General features: G+C 37.6%; 1 long non-coding RNA gene across 1 annotated transcript in view; it reads right to left on the bottom strand.

Moving 5' to 3' along the window:
* The window catches only part of LOC134480433 (uncharacterized), a 94,381-nt gene extending 80,222 nt beyond the window's left edge, over positions 1-14,159 (bottom strand). The window contains exons 1-2 of the long non-coding RNA XR_010054901.1: positions 14,048-14,159; positions 13,515-13,581 (exon numbers count right to left, since the gene is read on the bottom strand). This is a non-coding gene — a long non-coding RNA (uncharacterized LOC134480433). The remainder of the gene's footprint in view (positions 1-13,514; positions 13,582-14,047) is intronic.
* Positions 14,160-21,510: the final 7,351 nt, after the last annotated feature.

The following is a 21,510-nucleotide window of genomic DNA, read 5'->3' as shown; positions in this document are numbered from 1 at the left end:
GATCCCCTCTCCCATCTCCCTGCTTCTTGAGGGTGCTCCCCCACCCACCCCTCCCACTATATATATATATATATATATATATATAGATATAGATATATATAAAATATTAATAAAATTAAAATATATCCATATCATGTGTGGAAAATGAACATAAAATTTGAGGAATGATTAAATTAATTTCACAATTTATATAGGACTAGCTATAATATTATAATATAATAATTTAAAATATTTGAAGATATAAGAAAGGCAAAATTTCAAGTTTCTCTTCTTTATCTAAGTAACATTGAGTTCATTTAGGAATAAGACAGTTAAATTCTTCACTGACCAAAGCAGCTTCAGTTTTTCTAAAATTTTAGGGGAAACTAACCAAAAAAAACAAAAAACAAAAAAACAAATAGTTGCTTCGTTAATGATAAAATCATCCTTAAAACTTAATAAAGAGAAATAACAAGATACGAAGGATAGAGTAACCACAGGCTGCTCTTTTCTTCCAAAATTCCCTATATTTTCTTAGTCATCCCCTGTATGCGAACCCTTAAGTGCCTCAAAGGAAGTTTACTTTCAGCTTTTGGGGTACACATGACCATAAGAAAACTTCAAACTACCTAATCACCACTTATTCTGGAAAAGGTAAAAATTTATATTAAGTGATATCTTCAGGCTCTTTTGGAAAACTCTTGGACCCCTATTGGAAGTAATCTAAAACAACCTCTCTTTCCATTGTAATGGATGCAGCACTTCTTTATATGAAGGTAAAACCAAAACATCTAAAGATATCTTAACATAGCTAGCATGAGGAGACCATAACACATGCAACGAATTCCTAACAAGGATAAATGCAGAGATAGTTATGGAACTATAGAACTATGGAACCACTACTGCATAGTCAAGTATCTCACTTAAGTTAGCAGATACATTTTGAAAACTATTTGTTTCCATTCAAAAGACTATTTTCAAATACAAAGATTTAAGGCAAAGCCAACTTTCACACAGTTACCAAATTATGCACTATTTAAAGTCAATGTTTTTGTTGGAATATAGGCAAAGAGCACAGATTTAAATGGACTGTTTATCTATTTGAAGATACATAATCCTGGTTAAAATCTTGGTATATTATTGCTGTCATTTACTAGCGACAACTTACTTGTCAGAGGAGTTATTATTCAGAAATAAGGGTCATTCCCTTAAACAGAAATGGACTGAGTACCTACACCGTGTCTGATACTACATTAGTCAATTTAGCTGCAGTAATGAACAAACTGGACAGAAATTCATGTTTTTATCAAGTTTATATTCTAGAGGGGAAATATTTGTAAAATACATAGGATGCCAGATGGTGATGTGTTAAGGAGTAAAATTATATAGCCATAGGAATCGAGAGTTTAATGATGTAAAGGAAGATGTAATTTTTAAAAGTATGGGGGACCTGTGGCAAGTTTGGGAGAGCAAGAAAGATGGTGGATGGAAAGTTGGAGGGAGCAATACAGTTACAGGAAAAAGACGTTAGAAGAGGGGCATGTAAAATGTCCTAGAAGTGGAGATGGAAGCTTTCCCTCCCTCAAGCCCGAGTGATTTCCAGAAATGCAGCAATGGCGATCTACAGCATCGGGGGTGAGCGCAGGAAAGATGAAGTAGTAGATGGAATGTGAATTAATTTGCACTGAAGAGTAGTTCCAGCAGACATGCAGATATTAAAATAAGTCTGGTTACAGGTACAATTTACAATCAAAGTCAGCAGAAAGTGTTGATTAATGGGATACGTAAGAGAAATACATGAATCAAAGTCGACTCAAGTGTGTTAGTCCCAAGCATCTAGGTGGATAGTGCTAACATCAACTGAGAAGAATGGAACAGCAAAACAGGTGTCTTCAGAGTGGAGCAGTGCAATCAGAATTTAGTCTTAGTCTTGCAAAATTCAGGCTACGTATTAGATATCCAAGAAGAGATCATGAGTGCTGTTGAGTCAAGAATCTCGAGCCAGAGAAGCATCCAAGACTAGAACTGTAAATTTAGAAACTGTCCTCATTAAATTAAAAAAAATAACCTAGAAAAGAAAGGTGAGTTATAAAAATGAGAGGTGTTCAGAATAGAGTTGGGTGACACTGTGGTTGCAAAGAGTATAAGAACCTGGGTTTAGTCAACAGCAAAATAATTAATACATAAGAGATCTGGGGACTGAGCTTTGGTGATACAAGAGGGTTATATTTAGTTTGAGGTAAAGGGTTCTGAAAAGTTGTAGTAACAGACAGGATCCCTATTTCTAAGCAGTCCAAAGAATCTGGAAGAGATGAGAAAATAAGACCCAGATGTGTAATATGGTGGTCTTTACTTCTCTCGTCCAAGGGTGCACTAATGTAGTCTACAAAATTCAATGATTTTATTTTACAGAAACAGATCCATTGGCTAGAATAACTGATAAACTATAAAAGATGATAAAGTGACTATTTGCCTCCTATGTCGACTACACAGAAAGGTAAACCCAACCCAGAAGGAGGGTCCAAGACTGCTCTCTATTTACTATGAGTCTGGTACCCTGTTCTCTGTCCCACACTGACTTAAGTGTTAGGAAATTACCAAGATGGATACAGCTGCTCCTGGCCTCTCAGCAAGAGCAAGATATAGATAGATCATAGATACCTTTCCACATCTTCAAGTCTAATAAGGACTAAGAGGTTTATTCCAGTGTCTGTGTCACATAGAAGTTGACAGCATAATCCAGAGGAAGTGATTCATAAGTGATGTCCAGTGATGACTCCTGAGCTCATTAAATATAGAATATATTTTCAAGTACTTTCTAATTGCATTTTCTGCTTCTATTATTAGTCTGCCTACAACAAAACTTCTCAAGGACATTAGCAAATTCCTCCAAGCCTTTTTTTAGCTTCATCTCCTATGATCCATTATCCACTGTCTGAAATTTAAACAACTATTTTATAGTTGTACTATACAATTCTCACCATGGAGATGTATTTATTTTACACACACACACACACACACACACACACACACACACACACACACACACACACACACAGCCTTCCTGAATTCCATGAAGATTCTAGCAGTCTCTAATATAATATCCCTATATAGTGAATGTTTCTGTTCAGCCATTTTCCTCCTTTTGGAGCAGAAAATGTTGCTGCCCACTTTTAGGCTGAATCTTCATACTTTAATGATCCAGACCATGATAACCCCTCACAGGTATAGCAAGACGTTAATCTAACAAAAGAAATCCCTCACAGCTTTGCCTAAGATAAGCTTGAACCTTAGGTGGTTCTAGCTTCTGTTCCCTCTTCTCTCCCTCCCTGAAGTGTTGCTGATTATTGGTGGATGCTGGGGAAAAGGAGGTGACTATCTTTAGGTGTGTACTCACCGATGTGTCCATCACTGTTAAACTCAGTCACAAAACAAAACAAAAAAGACATAAAATGGGATCCCACTCTTCAAGACCTTGGGGGGAGCCAGGTATCCTGCACCAGCAGACAGCAGGCTCAGTTAATAAGTAGCTTCTATAGTATGTACCTGCAGTCAGACTGTCTCTAAATCCTGGTGGATGGAAATGAAGGAGGATTTGATTCTTTGTGACTGTAGTATTACAGCTGGTGTTACTGTCAACTTCTGCTGAGAGGATAAAGTGCCTGCAGTGGGTATGGCTAGACCTTAGGAGCTGTAACAACTAGAGGGGCTACAATTTACTCATTGCTATAGTATTCTAAGTATAATACGTCTGATATCAGATAAGCGTGAAATCAAGTTCCATCTGGCGATGACATAATAGGTTTCAGAATATAAACGACTCTACTACTTAAACTTCGATCAGAAAATAGCAACCTTGACTTTTATAACATAACTTAGTAGAGCTTCCTTTGAAGTGAGAATATACACAAAACCAGATTAATTGTAAATCAGGTGAATGCTGGTGATGTCAGCCCAGAGGCAGCTTGCCATTTATCATATGTCTATTGTTCTCTCTTTAAGTGAGAAAACCCTAAATTGATGCTTATAAAAGCCATAAGTCACTCCTCCAGATCTCTGCTATTCTCATCAACCACAAATTCTAGGGCCTGTAGAATCTGACCTTTCTTCCATTTGTCGCTAGTGGGGTCTCTCTGATGCACTCAATGTGTTTAATAAGTTTATTGGAAGAACACCACTTCATCTTAGTCATCTTCAAGGCTGTTATTTGAATAGAAAGAAACTCCTCTAAGAAATAAATTAAGATCTCTAGAAGATATATAGAAATACATTGTCTAATTTGCCGTGTCCTTGTAAATGATGATTAAACATGATTCCCCCAACCCTTATAACTGATAGCCTTAACCTAAAAACCGTCACCACTATTGATTTCCTGTTAGACAAAGTTAATAGTGCCATCTGCCTTTGTGTACTTTCAATACATTTATGGTACTTATTTCTCTGTTTTTCTATTAGTGTTGTTTTTGTTAATAAAAAGACATTTAGTAAATGAGATTACTATTATTTGTATCAATGATTAGGTTTCTCTACTAACAAGTTTATAGGTTAATATACCAGAGATCTGCCTCTCAGATAAAACACTTTTTACTCATTTTAACAGGTTTAAACATTAATCTCCCCTCAATTATCTAAGATAATTGCAAATTAACTATCAGACTGCATCAAGAAGTAATGAAAATACTGTCGAGGAGAAAAAAAGAAATAAAGGAAAGAAAAAGCATAAATGAACTGACTCCTTATGAATGGAAAGCTTTTGTTTTATTTTAAATAGTCTTGATCAGAGGATCAGAGTCAGGATTACTCATAAGTTAATTTATCATTTTTCTTTGGAAATTTGAAAGCAAAGAGAGGGAAGGAAGAAGGGATGAAGGAGGGACATGTTGGGTAGAGGCTGTCTAACTGGAAAAAGTAGAGTCCAGTGGAATAGGAGGGGGATGGGGAAGGATAGCAGGGAGTATCATAGTGCATCGCATAATGAGTGTGATAGTTAAAAATATTAATAAAAATGTTTAAATTATTAAATAAAAGAATGATTGTATCAAATGGTTGAAGCTATGTTGGGAGAGCAACTGTTGACACCTGTAAACAACTTACAGGATTATATGATGCAAACATTAATTTAAATTTCCATACAATGCACAGCTCTCTATCTTCCCTGAACCTTCCTGCCTATAAACAGACCTATAGCAGCTCAGTAATGGATGAGTCACCACAGAAACACAGGATGGTTCAACAAAGAGAACTCCACTTTCTTTAGTAGATTCATTATTTGACTTGATAATTCGCTTTCAATTACAGAAAAATAATTTATCATTTATAGCCCAAATACAGTGGCACACATGGCCAAAATCTTCAAACATAAAGACAATATAACCAAGGTGAAGTTTTAAGATGAGTTTTGATGCTGAGAACACAATGTGAAGGCGTTGTTCTAGAACAAGGCATGTATAAAGCAGACATCCAAATCAAGGCCTTAGTTAATTGCAATGAAATGTTTTCCCCTTTGCAATAAAGCAATCATCTGGTGTGGGGCAGAAAGTTGCATTTTCCTGAACAATAATACCAAGCAGGCCTCTTCTCACCATGATGACAGGTACCACCCCTCAGTTTTGCTGAGTCTCATGACTGTGAATGCTACCACTGCTGTACCCTATTACTCTGAGCACAGACTATTTCCCTAACATACACAGGGTCCTGGGCTCCAAACTTCACCACCACAGAAAACAAACAAAACTATGACTTTTTAAAACAATTTTCTCTTTTACGTGGCAGGGTTGCTCTCACTTGCAATCCTCGTTCTTAGAAGGTTGAGGCAGAAAGACCAGAAGTTGGAGGCCAGCCTTTCTACACTGTGACCTCTAGGTCAGCTTAGGCTGAAGAATGAGACCACATCTCCAAACCACACAATAAATATTAAAATAACCTGGGTTGTCCTGGGCCCGATAAAGAACCAAATATATTTATCAAATTACTCCTAGTTTCCAAGCTATATGTAGCTTGCCTAGCATATCCAATCTGTCAATTACCAAATTCCTTTCAAATGTTCTTTTCAGACACTTTTTGTGCTTATTTCAGTATGAAGCAATGACTTTCAATCCTACCATGTATCCTACTATGTTATCTGTCAAGAGTAAAATATATCAGGCTTTTAAAGAATTTCCTTACATTGTAGGTAACAGTATTTGAAAATTATACATGAATAGAAAGTTCTACATGAAGATGTGCTAGTATTTAGGTTCTCTTCTTGCTCAACTAGGTCCATCCTAAATGCCTGAGTTCATCATCAGCTTGTCATGACATCTGGAGCCCTCAGTGAGTGTTGAGTTGATGTTACTGCAAGTATTTCAGGTCTAAATTCTAACCATAATGAAACTTCAAGAGGAAAACTTACAATTTGCTTTATTCCAGTTGGAATATTGATCCATGTAAAAACACAACTCTCATCTCAAAGGGGAATTAGAAAGAGTTTATTCAGAAACAAGTGACTATGCCCTGGGAACATAGACTTAAGTTACTCCAAATTCTATGTTTTAACGTGGTAATAGTTTGGTAGAATTTTTATAGTAACAGAATAAAGTCATAAATCAAGATATATTCCATACTCACTGGTGAAAACATTTAGCAGACCGGTTTTGACAAAGCAGGAGAAAGAGTTATATGCATCTGACAGCAATCCTAGCCCTTTGGTTGATTGGAAACTGATACACTGAACATTCCAAATGATTTATCTAATGGTTATAAAGATGTTAACTCAGGTACCAAGAAGGACAATAAGTGACTATCAAGGGAACTGAAGATGCCCTAAGATAGTTTGGCTCTAGACTTGCAACATCTCAAACTTTCTAAGGCAACTAAAGTTCTAATAAGTTGATTATCCTTCAAGAAATGCAACAGGGGTGCTGTTCTTTTTAGAAAGTTTTGTTGGCCCATATTTCTCTTCATTTTATGAGCATTATAAAATGAAGATATATACTCAAAGAAACGTAAAGGGTTTTGGTGTCCTTTTAGATAAAAATAGTTGGTGAAAACTATTATTTTATTTTAAAATTTCCTCCTTTCCCATTTTCCTGGATTTTATTTTGAATAACAAAAGTTCAAACTGAACAGAGCTACTACTTTGAAATACTGTTTTTTAAATCTTCATGCCTACTTTTTTATATTCATTTACTCAATATATTGCATCATTTTCTTTTGTTCACATTGGGTTGGCTTTTCCTGGAGAAACATGAGTCTATTTACCATAGATGGGGCACTGATGACACACTAAAGCAATGATTCACCCAAGTTCAACTTGGTGAACTTTTGAGTTTGTTGAGGTTACTCATACAGCATAGGTGAAGAGTTACTTACAGACATATGGATAACCCCCAAAGAGTTAGGTCACTTCAAATGTCCCACCTAATTGTAGATGAGAATCTCATAAAACCCTCCTATTTTAGTTCACTTTCTACTTCCTGCATACTCTATCATCTCCCAATATCTACTTGCTGTGGGATTATGGCAGAAGAGAGATATAGCCCAAACCACAGTGAAGATCTAGCAGAGAATGGCAATAGCTGCATTATCATGACCATAAATCTCTCTCTGTATTGTCTTGCTCTGGTAGTTGCCATGGCTACCAATACACAGAAATCTCTAGTGTAAAGGTGATCATTTTATAGTTGGAGGGGAAAGTCTTATTATAAAAATCAGCTCCATTACTAAACCTTTCTGGTATGCTTTGCCTGACAGAGCTGCCTTCCTGTTCTACATCTGATGTTTAATAGACATGAAACCCAATGCAAGCTGCCAAGCTCTAATAAGTGTGTTTTCCTCATTTAAAAGGCAGTAGTAACTGGATGTAGATTTCTCCTGAGAGACACAGCCAGAATATACCAAATACAGAGGCGAATGCCAGCAGCAAACCACTGAACTGCGAATAGGACCCCATTGAAGGAATCAGAGAAAGAACTGGAAGAGCTCGAAGGGGCTCGAGACCCCTTATGAACAATGCCAAGCAACCAGAGCTTCCAGGGACTAAGCCACTACCTAGAGACTATACATGGACTGACCCTGAACTCTGACCTCATAGGTAGCAATGAATATCCTAGTAAGAGCACCAGTGGAAGGGGAAGCCCTGGGTCCTGCTAAGACTGAACCCCCAGTGAACTAGATTGTTGGGGGGAGGGCGGCAATGGGGGGAGGATGGGGAGGGGAACACCCATAAAGAAGGGGAGGGGGAGGGATTAGGGGGATGTTTGCCTGGAAACCGGGAAAGGGAATAACACTCGAAATGTAAATAAGAAATACTCAAGTTAATAAAAAAAAAAAAGAAAGAAAATGGCAAAAAAAAAAAAAGGCAGTAGTAAGAATGGGGAGGTGACTCATTGTGTAAGAGCTCTTGATGCACAAGCATTAGGACCTCAGGTTGGGTTCCCAGGACCCATGTAAAACCAGGCATGGCTCTCCTCATCTGTAACCCAGCACTAGCATGGCAGGGTACAGGATGGAGAATCCCTGTGGCTTGTAGGCCATCCATCCAGAGTAGCCAAAAACAACAAATCCCAGGTTCATTCCAAGATCCTCTCTCAAGGGGATAAGAGAAAAAGTGGACAAGCACCCAATGCACTCCTATGACCTATGCACTTGTACAAATATCTCTCTCTCTCTCTCTCTCTCTCTCTCTCTCTCTCTCTCTCTCTCTCTCTCTCTCTCTCCTTGAGGGAGAGAGAGAGAGAGACAGACAGAGACAGAGACACAGAGACAGAGAGACACAGAGACAGAGAGAGACAGAGAGAGACACAGAGACACAGAGAGAGAATAAACAAAGCAGTTCTCCGTTGGAGATTATTTTGTGAAATTTGGAAGTAACACATGAAAGATCTGATACAGAATGAGTATTCAATAAGCTCAACAAGCATTACTTTTTTAATATCAGCTTGTCTAAAGGAGGAGGAGGAGGAAGAGGAGGAGGAGGGGATGCATTGTTGCTGAAGAAATGGTTCTGTGATAAGAGCACTTACAGCTGTTGCAGAGGAGCCAGACTCGGTCCAGCCCCCAAATCATGTGGCTATGACTCCCTGCAACCCCACTGCAGGCGCTCAGACAGCCTCTTATGACTCCTGTAGACACCCATACACATGTGCTACACATACATTCTTTCACACACAGATAACAATAAAGTAAAAAAGGTAGAATCTGTCTTTAAGTGTGAATGTAAATACAATCTCTAGTAAATGAGATTACTAGAAGTAATCTCATCATTAATTTTTCCAAAGATTTTTTTAAATGCCAGTGAACAGTTTCTGGAGTCATCCTCCATACCCAAAGTTATAAAAATTAGTCTGACCTCTCAAAACAATGAGATTTTCTGAATTGATTGTTTACAATGAAATAAGACAAGAAGAATACCAAGCAATTTTAAGTATTTCTTTCTAAGTGTACCACTAATTATGATTATTGAGCAAAGTTTTTTCTTCCATGTACACATTCACATCTTAAAAGAAATCTTTCAAACCCTTGCTAATCAAACAGAAGTTCTCAGCATTCTCTTTTTAAACAGACCTTTCTGGAAAGGGCTTGCATCCTTCTATAACAATTAATTTACTCTGGAGCTCCCTGGGTGAATAGCTTTCTCCACATTGTTAATTAGGAGCATGCCTCAGACATACCAAAAACATGATAAGCAACCTGCCTTGAAATCTTCAAGTTTTTAAAGCTTGGTCTTGCTTTAAAATGTCTGGAAGTTCTAAGTCTATTATAAACGAAGCCGTCTGACTCCACACACGCCACATTCAGTCAGCATAAAGGTAATCACACTTCCAGGCTGAATTACAGATTTATATTGGTGTATCTTCTTACAGTCTAAGAACAGCATTTAACATGAGTCTCTTTCTACTAAGCAGTCGAGACTGTTGCACTGTGCTCTGTTGAAACTCTGATCTATGAGAATGCCTGTCAGGCCAGTAAGATCAAAGATTTATGGAGGCATTCAAGGTTCTTCCAATGAACCCTCTGACTCCTGGTCCACAATGTGAAATATTGAAAACATAAGACCAAGCATCAGGATTGATGACTTAATTAAAAAAACAATATTTTATGTTATTATATGCTTTATATATCATGAATATGTATTTTACTTATGAATTTTCTGCTTATTTAGGAATTATCTCAATAAGATATTGTCTCTTAAGGCAGTAGCTTGGTGCCTGTGCCTTTGGCAGTAATTGCAAAGATATTTAGCCTTCTGAAATTTGTTATCTAACATTTTAGCAACATATGAATAGAGAATTTTGCCTGGTATTAATCTCTGCAGGAGGGTCTGACCATGTGTCTAATACTAAACCAGTTAAATGTAGGTGGGAATTCAGTGTAGGGCTATCTGCAGGAAACCTCTTCAATGGAAAGTGCTGAGACAGAAACACATATTTGCCTTTCTACATTTCCTGATCTCAGAATATAAAAAGGATGAGCTGAAAGATGAAGGTAAACAACTAAAATGGTAGACCATAGTCTCAGCAAGAGCCCAGTCTGCTGAACATGAAGATACAATGTGACCCAAAAAGACAGAAGCAAGTGCCTGTCTTGTTCTAGCTATGTGATTTGTGAGCTTTTCTTTTCCATGCATGGCCCACAATCATACCACCTATCATGTTCCTGGGCCACTTCAGCAGTTACATTAATGAGTAGCACAGAGAAATGAAACAGACAAGAAAGCAAAAATAATGGCAGCAAGAGACATGAGCCTGATATCCAAACAGCTATTTTAACCCTTGTCTTCTCACAGCCATCTTTTAACCCTATTCATCCCACAACTAGCATACTTCACTTCATACATTTATTCTTGCTGATGGACAAGTAAAAAAAAAAAGAAAGAAAGAAAAAACCCTAAGCATTTTCTTCCTACAAACTTTCTGCATGCCTATAAAACAAAATTACTAATATTTCAAACCTGACCATTTCTTGGTAAGGTTAAACTTCTCCCTTTCAAGCGATACTGTTTCACATCTAATTAGCTAATTACAGATTTTTTAAAATTACAAAAAATCTTACAAAGCAATAATGAAATTTATGGATACTAAGGAGTGAAATGGATACTAGATTAATCTAATTCTGTGATTATTTTTCAGTCACTTTGCGTTTCATTTGTCTAGCCATTTGAGACATGAATTTTTTTAAATGCAATGTGACACTTGTACTATCATATTTCAAATGAGAGAACAATTTAACATTTTTTCTTTATTAAAATATTATGCCATTTTCCAGACTCACCAGTGTTGCTAGATTTAATGCAGTCTCTTGACTTGTTTTCTACTATATTTAGCTCTTTCTGAGCTTGATTTCCTATTAAGTGCCTTCCTAGGGGTGGCTGGACCATACTGACTTGCCATCCTCCCCAGAAGTCAGACCTCTTTACACCCTTAGTGATTGACCAGCATTCATCCCCAACCTAGGGTAATGCCTTTGCCTAACCCACCCCTACTTCTGTGCTCTCTGGCACCACAATAGTGGTATTAATAACTGCATACACTGTAAGCCAGACATAGCTCTGGGCACTTTACATAAATAGCTTACTAAAATCTTTAAGGATATCCTATGCACAAAGTAAATCATGGCTCAGAGAATGTTAGCAATTTCCCCCAGGCACAGTTAGTTAAGCATCAGAGTCAGTGGATGAAGCTAAAGACTGAAACTAAGATACTAAAGATTTATTAGTATAAATCTGAAAGAAACCATAGAAATCTCAGTAAATTGGATTTCTTTATACCTTACTTGATACCTGAGATCTGTTGACTTGGGTGGGTCCCCTTAGACTAGTCCTTGACCAACTATTCTCACATGTATTCCACAATTCCCTTCACCTTCTCATCTACTCTTAAATCTCTTTGAATCTCTTTACTTATATTAACCTAGCTTGCATAACATAGACCTGACTCTGTATGCAAAACCTTTAGAATATGTCTTTAACATGTTACATCTAGGAAGGTGAGCTGGAGAATTAAAGATAGGGATGGAAATAGAAATAAAACAACAAAGTCCTTTCATATAAGTACCAGGCCCCAGTACTTTTTATCGAGCAATCAATCATTATTATTCAAATCAATTAATTATTAGTACCTATATTTCCTCACTAGGAACAGCATATTGAACTTCTTGCTCCTGTGTAAATATAATTTGGCAACCATTGATCACCTTTACCCCATCTTTCTTTCACCAGTTTTCTTGACTATGGGCATAGTCCCCAAAGATGAGCCAGTCCCATGTGCCTAGGTCCTGGCTGAAGCCAACAATGCTTTCATTGTGCTATACCCTAGAGCTATAACTCACCAACATCAGCATGGCCATGGGGAAGAACTGACACCCACATTGCTGTGGGCTGCCTAGTGCTGAGGTAGACTGTGGGCCAAAACCATTGCAACCAAGTGCAAGTACAAGCTGAATAGATGAGACTATGCCTGTAAGTGTTAACTGCTGGAGCTGTTCGAGAGGCAGAAATGAAGACAAGAGTTATGAAGACCCGACAGTGCATGGTTTCACCATTCAGCACTAAGTTCTGTAAAGAAACTGGTTCATTCTATCCTGATTTCCTCCCAGCACATGGGATCTTGTCCACACTGTGCTCTCTAAGCTTGGGATTTTTTTGTTTGCTTGTTTGTTTTATTTTTTATTTTTTTATTTTTTTGGTGACTTAGGTCATAGCTGGCTCTCACAGAAGTAAAACTCCTGCTCCATTTCTTGAAAGCATACTAAGCTATATGCTATAACTCTTGATGATGGCAGTAAAGTCCCTTCCTCTTGGGCCTAGAAGGCTGCCTGGTACCTGGGATGTTCTACAGCATCAGCACTGACCAGGCAATAATCATGCTGCTCAGGATTAAGGAACAGAGGCGTGGAAACAGTCTCTTGACACCAGAGCTGACACTGAGCTATGTTGCACCTAATTCTCACTTCCAGAGGTAGTTGCAAGTATCAGGAAGAGAGTAAGCATCTCTCAGGAATGCTCTAGGCCTCAAATGAATGATAGACCCAAACTTTAGTTTGTGCCAGCCATACTCACATGTGATGTCAGTTACTGTGAGATGATCCACAAGTGCTGTCTGTGAGTTCTAGGTTGTCAACCAAATCTTGAATTTGGTGTCTTTTAGGTGTTGAGTCTCACTGTGGCAACCCAAGAATTGGACTCAGAAAAAGTCTCATGCTAGTCTATGTGCCATGATTTCCCACAGGTAGGTTCCCACTCCCAGTTATGCTCTTAAAAGTCAAGAGGGTGGTAGGTGGCCATAATCACCACTTCTACTAGTTTCCTTCACACCACACACTTACCTGGTGGCAGGAGTCCTTAGGCCTTGCCTAGCACTAGGTCCCATCATCAAAGATTTGACCCTGGGTGTCAAATCCAAACCCTCAACTTTGCTCATTCTCTCCCTAAAGCCATAGTCATCTTTAAAAGCCAGGCTTCTTGTAGTTGGAAGAGAGATGAGAAAGGTCCTTCCTTCCTGCTTTCTTAAACACACATTTATTTCTCAATACTAAATTCAGGCACTGCAGGCACTCACCTGGTTTCCTTAGCTCTCTCTCATGTGTGAAGTTTGTTGCACAAATAGCTGTTCAGCTTGGTAGATCCTGTAGGAAGGTCACAAGAGAAGATCTATGAGCTGCCATCTTCCTCTGCTGTCAACAAATTCTAAATACCAAGTAAAAGGTAGCATCGTCTTTGTGCCCTCAGACATAAGCTGAGTCATTCTCACAGGAAGATCCTATTAAACTTGGAATAGGCATTTGATCTCCTAAGGGCTATGCAGAAGTTTTAAAATGGCAAATGCTAATTTTATTTTTAAGAGCATCTGTTTCTGAGATGATCAAAATATTTTACAGTGGTTATATTCCACTTCTATTTCACCGAGGGTTCCCAACAGGACTTATTAGAAAAAGCAAGATAATATAAAACAGAGATGCAGCTCATTTTCTTATGAGGTAACATCCCAATAAAATTATCATAAATTGAAAATATGATCAATGGAAAGCTCATTTAATACACCTAATCCATAGAACCTCAGAGCTCAGAACACACTGCTAGAGTCAGTGATACCTTGTCATCAGCTGAGTGGGAGATGTTGCTTGCTGCTACCTCCTAGCATCAGAAGAATGTCACAGCACAGGCTAAAAGAACAATACCCAAAGTATGATTAACATTGAATTTGTATTGACTTTGCTAGGTTTAGAGTTGAAAACTCATATATTAAAATCTGTCATAAGCCAGCAATCATTCATTGATGAAAATTCTAAGGAAAAGAGAGAAAAAGAAGCTGAAAGGATTAAGGAAAACACAGTGACAGTTTTTTACATAATTAATGACTGGAATTAATGACTATGACTCTCAGTACCTCAAACAATGGTACGATGGATTACAATGTGCATGTGAACACATACACTTTTCTAGACATATAATAAACTACTAAAAATAGAAACAAAAGAAAATCCTAAAGCTTCATGGAGCTGTAGCAGGTAATGGTACACTAAAGACATTCAGTATATATAAAGGAAGATGTATAATACAACATTATAAGGAATATATATATATATACCAAAAAAAGACATTTTTATACAATGGAAGTTTAAAAGTCCTTACAGAACAGTCATTGTGGCAATTTGGTGATTTCAGCAGTTTGGAGGCCAAGGAACTAAATTTAAGTCTGGCTTAGTCAATAGACTAGAGCATAGATACAAAACAAAATTACAGATAAAATATAAAATGTGCAACTAAATTTATAAATTTTCTCTTTTTTGAGGAATATGACTTTTCACAGGTATATTACTAAGCACGTTTTTATTTAAAATTGTTTTTCATATAATATATTCTGCCCAAGTGTTCCCACCTCTCATCAGTTCATCTCTACACACAGTTTGTATACATTTCAACCGATACAAAACAAAGGTGTGAATTGTATACAAACCACTCCTCATGAAGGCAAATGCAAATATCTCAACTAATTAATAAGTCCAGTCCCAAGCATATAACATAACATATCATGACTATGTAGCTTAACCCCAAGATGTAAGACTTTTCCCACAATCAATATTATCCACCAATAAAAAAATTCTATAATTTCTTCAATAAATACAGAACATACTTTTGAAGAAGTACATCATTTGTGTAATAATCTCCCAATGAATAAGAAACTATTTAGCTTGTTATATTCATAAGCTGCTCTTAAATAACAATACTTAGAGATGTTAAGTGCTAGTGTGATAATCCTTTACTCCTCTCCCACTCCGAGATCAAAACTAAGAAAGGATATTTGCTGCAACTATTCCTATTCATAGAAGTGGAGGTCCCAACCAGTTTTAATAAGTAAAAACAAATAAGGCATACAAATGTGAAAAGGTTAATCAAAACCATCTTTATACACAGAAAATAATATTGTCTATTTAGGGATTCCAAATATGCTAGCAAAAAGTATATGGTAACAATTGAAAATTGACAAAGCAATAATCAAAATTAGTTTGAATGAAACAATTAGACACACATCTAACAAAATTGCATATAACGTCTGTACCATGGGTGTACAAAACATTGCTGAAAGAATAAAATGATCCCAGATTAATGAAGAGATGTGGGGAGATGGCTCAGTGGATAGAGCACTTGCCATATCAGGGTAAGATAGCAAGGCAAGAACCTAAACCAACTAGTCACATGACTGAAGAGTCATGAGGAGAAAGAGAATAAAAGTATGCATGCTGAGTGCTCAGCTGGCTTCAGAGCCCCAGCACAAAGAATGGTATTACCTACTTTCAGACTGGGTCTTCCCACATTTCCATGCCCTGTGGATATATCCACAGACCAACATGATATGTGCAATTACAAGTCGAGTCTTTGCTGGACTACAGATCCATGGTTACAGTGAGATGGGAGGCAGAGACAGAATCCCCAGAAATTCAGGGGCCAGCTAGCCTGGCATATGTAGCAGTGAATAAGAAGAGGCCCTGACTAAACAAAATTGAAAACAAGGACCTACTGCCAGGGTTGTCCACTGAACTCCACACATGCATTTATGCTCGCATACATGAACACGTATAAAAACATGTACACAGAAACACACACAAACCATATAAAGATGTGAAAAATAAAATTTAAATAAATGGCAATAGATACCACAAGACTTGATATGTTTATATGTGCTCAATGTACTCTAGTTGTCTTTCTGAACCTATCTAGAGATAAAATAGGATTCTAATAAAAATCTGATAGTATCTCTAAAATAAAAAGATCAGGCTGGCCTAGAACTGACAAGGATCCTCTTGTCTTTGTCTGCCAGGGATTAAAGGTGTGTGTCACCATGCCTAGTCACTCACTCTAGTATTATTCTGTATACTTTATTTATATGGAAATGTTTAACAACACCCTTCATTATAGATCCAAATAATATAAAGTACCTCGGTGTGACTTAAACCAAGCAAGTAAAAGATCTGTACAATAAGAACTTCAAGACACTGAAGAAAGAAATTGAAGAAGACCTCAGAAGATGGAAAGATCTCCCATGCTCATGGATTGGCAGGATTAATATAGTAAAAATGGCCATTTTACCAAAAGCGATCTACAGATTCAATGCAATCCCCATCAAAATACCAATCCAATTCTTCAAAGAGTTAGACAGAACAATTTGCAAATTCATCTGGAATAACAAAAAACCCAGGATAGCTAAAACTATCCTCAACAATAAAAGGACTTCAGGGGGAATCACTATCCCTGAACTCAAGCAGTATTACAGAGCAATAGTGATAAAAACTGTATGGTATTGGTACAGAGATAGACAGATAGACCAATGGAACAGAATTGAAGACCCAGAAATGAACCCATACACCTATGGGAACTTGATTTTTGACAAAGGAGCCAAAACCATCCAATGGAAAAAAGATAGCATTTTCAGCAAATGGTGCTGGTTCAACTGGAGGTCAGCATGTAGAAGAATGCAGATCGATCTATTCTTATCACCCTGTACAAAGCTTAAGTCCAAGTGGATAAAGAACCTCCACATCAAACCACCTACACTCAAACTAATAGAAGAAAAACTAGGGAAGCATCTGGAACACATGGGCACTGGAAAAAATTTCCTGAACAAAACACCAATGGCTTATGCTCTAAGATCAAGAATCGACAAATGGGATCTCATAAAACTGCAAAGCTTCTGTAAGGCAAAGGACACTGTGGTTAGGACAAAACGGCAACCAACAGATTGGGAAAAGATCTTTACCAATCCTACAACAGATAGAGGCCTTATATCCAAAATATACAAAGAACTCAAGAAGTTAGACCTCAGGGAGACAAATAACCCTATTAAAAAATGGTGTTCAGAGCTAAACAAAGAATTCACAACTGAGGAATGCCGAATGCCTGAGAAACACCTAAAGAAATGTTCAACATCTTTAGTCATAAGGGAAATGCAAATCAAAACAACCCTGAGATTTCACCTCACACCAGTGAGAATGGCTAAGATCAAAAACTCAGGTGACAGCAAATGCTGGTGAGGATGCGGAGAAAGAGGAACACTCCTCCATTGTTGGTGGGATTGCAGACTGGTAAAACCATTCTGGAAATCAATCTGGAGGTTCCTCAGAAAATTGGACATTGAACTGCCTGAGGATCCAGCTATACCTCTCTTGGGCATATACCCAAAAGATGCCCCAACATATAAAAAAGACACGTGCTCCACTATGTTCATCGCAGCCTTATTTATAATAGCCAGAAGCTGGAAAGAACCCAGATGCCCTTCAACAGAGGAATGGATACAGAAAATGTGGTACATCTACACAATGGAATATTACTCAGTTATCAAAAACAATGACTTTATGAAATTCGTAGGCAAATGGATGGAACTGGAAAATATCATCCTGAGTGAGGTAACCCAATCACAGAAAAACACACATGGTATGCACTCATTGATAAGTGGCTATTAGCCCAAATGCTTGAATTACCCTAGATGCCTAGAACAAATGAAACTCAAGACAGATGATCAAAATGTGAATGCTTCACTCCTTCTTTAAAAGGGGAACAAGAATACTCTTGGCAGGGAAGAGAGAGGCAAAGATTAAAACAGACACAGAAGGAACACCCATTCAGAGCCTGCCCCACATGTGGCCCATACATATACAGCCATCCAATTAGACAAGATGGATGAAGCAGAGAAGTGCAGGCGGACAGGAGCCAGATGTAGATCGCTCCTGAGAGACACAGCCAGAATACAGCAAATACAGAGGCGAATGCCAGCAGCAAACCACTGAACTGAGAACAGGACCCCCGTTGAAGGAATCAGAGAAAGAACTGGAAGAGCTTGAAGGGGCTCGAGACCCCATATGTACAACAATGCCAAGCAACCAGAGCTTCCAGGGACTAAGCCACTACCCAAAGACTATACATGGACTGACCCTGGACTCTGACCTCATAGGTAGCAATGAATATTCTAGTAAGATCACCAATGGAAGGGGAAGGCTTTGGTCCTGCTAAGACTGAACCCCCAGTGAACGTGATTGTTGGGGGGAGGGGGGCAATGGGGGGAGGATGGGGAAGAGAACACCCATAAAGAAGGGGAGGGATTAGGGGGATGTTTGCCCGAAAACCGGGAAAGGGAATAACACTCGAAATGTAAATAAGAAATAAGAAACACTCAAGTTAATAATAAAAAAAAGGAAATGTTTAATTTTTATAAGATAATTCTAGTCATTGGAAAATTATTGATGGTGGAAAAATACGTATGAAAAATAAATAACTGAAAGACTCTGACACCATTCTCCCCACGAGTTATGAACAAAGTCACTGATGTAAACCAGATGCTCTGTATAGCATAATAATCTTTGATTAGTGTGCATAAAACAGCTAGTATTGTGGAATTCAGTCAGTGGGATTCAACAATACAAATACATGATGGTTACTTTCTTGGCTTTTACTTCTCATGCACATTTCTACTTAAATGAAGTAGGCCCTTAATTATTACTTTTCTTCACATTTAACACCATAAGTATGCAAATTTGGGTGAATCAATTGTGGATTTTTTCCCTAAAAATGGCAACACTGAATTTATACTAGATCTAGAAATGAAATATTCTTGTTCTTAAACTTCTGTCATTTGTGACAACAGGATGAACTGCAGATTGTTGTATTAACTGACATAAGTTAGGCACAGAAAGGCAAATATGGAATCTTAGTTGATCTCATAGAAACTGAGAGTAGAATGATGGCTACTGATGCTGGTGACAGGAAGTAGAGAGAGTTGGGGAGAGCTGATACTAAGTTGACACCAAAAAAAATTGTTAATGTTTGAATAATTACAGATGTTTATCTTGATTTGAACATTAACGTTATTCAATGTATACATATATAGAAACATATTACCTCATAAATGTGAACAACTTTATGTGTTTTGCATTGGTAAATAAGAGATCTTTCTATTAGAAAAAATAATAGCCTTCTAAGACCTAAGGAAGTCTCTGGATCCTACCGACATCTACCAGGAGAAATTCACATTAAAAAGAGAAAACACTGAGAGAAAAGTTCATAATATAATGTCACACTGGCCTATGAGGAACTACTACCACATTCGCATACTTCAGACTCATAAACGGTTCACATCTTTTGTCTATTCTTCATCGTTCACTAAAAATGAAAGTCTTTCCTCTACTTTCCATCTCCTTAGTGATGGGATTAAAAATGCCACTTACTAGAGTTTACAAATCACATGGTAAAATTTCTGAGGACTTAATGGAGCTTTGCAAGTTGTACCTTCCCCAGAGGATATGGCCTGGCTCTGGAATAGGTAAATAAATATTATTAAGCCTATTGGAGTTCTCTCATCAATAAATGAACAGGATAAAAATGAGGATTTATGATTGAGTTTAAGAATCAAAGCCTGGAGAGGGAGCCATCTAAATTAGGTCGGAATGCAATTGAGTTTAAGAATCAAAGCCTGGAGAGGGAGCCATCTAAATTAGGTCAGAATGCAGTGATACACTCAGGTGTGTCATCCTCCATTCAACATTAGCAGCCGAAGAACTAAATGGAGTTCTGGTAGGAGTTGTTTGGTTGACACCGTTGTTCTTCCTATCACCATAGGAGACCCTTTTTCAGTTCCTTCAGTCTTTTCTCTAACTCCTCCATTGAAGACTAAGCCACCAACCAATGAGTACACATGGAGAGACCCATGACTCCAGCCATGTATGTAGCAGAGGATGGCATTGTCCAGCATCAATAGGAGGAAAAGCCCTTGGTCCTGTGAAGGCTCATTTCCCCAATGTAGGGTTATGCCAGGTCGTTGAGGTTGGAGTGGCTGACTGGGAATGGGAGCATCCTCATAGAAGCCAAGGGAGGTGGAAAGGGTATGAGAGAGGGGGAAAAGGGGATAGAATTTGAAATGTAAATACATAAAATATCCAAGAAAAATAAAATTTAAGAAAAGCAAAAAACAGAACTAAATAAAGCATTCCCGATGCATACCTATTTGTAGTAATACTAAAATCCGCAGCAAATACCTCAGGTTCAATAGGTAGCAAGGACCAACCTGAAACTCTGGAGTTTATATACAGAAAGAAACTTTACTTACTCTTAAAGAAACGAGTACTTTAAAATATTTGACTTTCAAATAACTGGTAACATTAAGCATAATCTAACAAAGAAACATTTAAAATATTGAGGATTAATTTTAGAAGGCTTCCTTATGAATTCTCATCAGCAAAGTGATTTCCATGTTATAAAGTTGATTAGACTTTTAATATTTATGCTAATGAGAAAAGTCATAAATTATTTACTATTGTTAATTTGTGAACTAAAACAATAAGTGGCAATGGTATAACATAAAGTTTAAGTATAACAGGTATTTATTTATGTAGTTTTTGGCCCCAAAAGTAGTTTTATATTTTACATTAATCTAAATTAAAACATTAAGAGCACTGCCCAGTTATTTGTAACTTTGAAGAGAAAAAACACAGCAATTAAACACACATTGGGAAAAGCATAATTAAATGTCAGGAGTCCCCCAAAGGATTCATAATAGAAACTAACTTGTTCCCTGCCAAGTGTTTATCAGGTTCCTACAAGCGTAATTAAGGATGTGAATGACTAGAAAGGGAAAGAAATAACACAGTGGCAGATACCTAGGAATGGTCCTGACCGTAATGTGACTATACAAAGATGGTTCCACCAGGGCAAAGCAATTGAACCCTCTAAAGGCAGCATTCTGACCAAAGAAAAAGGCCAGGGTAACCATCATCCCACAACCCAGTTTGCTCCTTTTTAAAATCATCTATTAAAATGCACACTACTCAGTAAGGCCACACATTAAAGCTTCATCAGCAAACTAAAAACTCACAAAAAACCCTCTGAGGAGGAAAGGATAAGGGAGCTAGTTTTACTAGGGGAATTGGGCCTCTCCGTCCTGCCTGGCCAGGTTTTTCATGGTAACACAGTCCCCCTGGAACACAACAGGTTTGGTAGACACCACCAGTACACCCTAAGCAGAGCAGTTGCCAAGAATTATCAATAATACCTATTAAACATGTGCACAA

Source organism: Rattus norvegicus, chromosome 9 (genome assembly GCF_036323735.1).
Source record: "Rattus norvegicus strain BN/NHsdMcwi chromosome 9, GRCr8, whole genome shotgun sequence".
NCBI classification, from domain to species: domain Eukaryota; kingdom Metazoa; phylum Chordata; class Mammalia; order Rodentia; family Muridae; genus Rattus; species Rattus norvegicus.
This window is presented reverse-complemented; position numbering and strand designations above follow the sequence as displayed.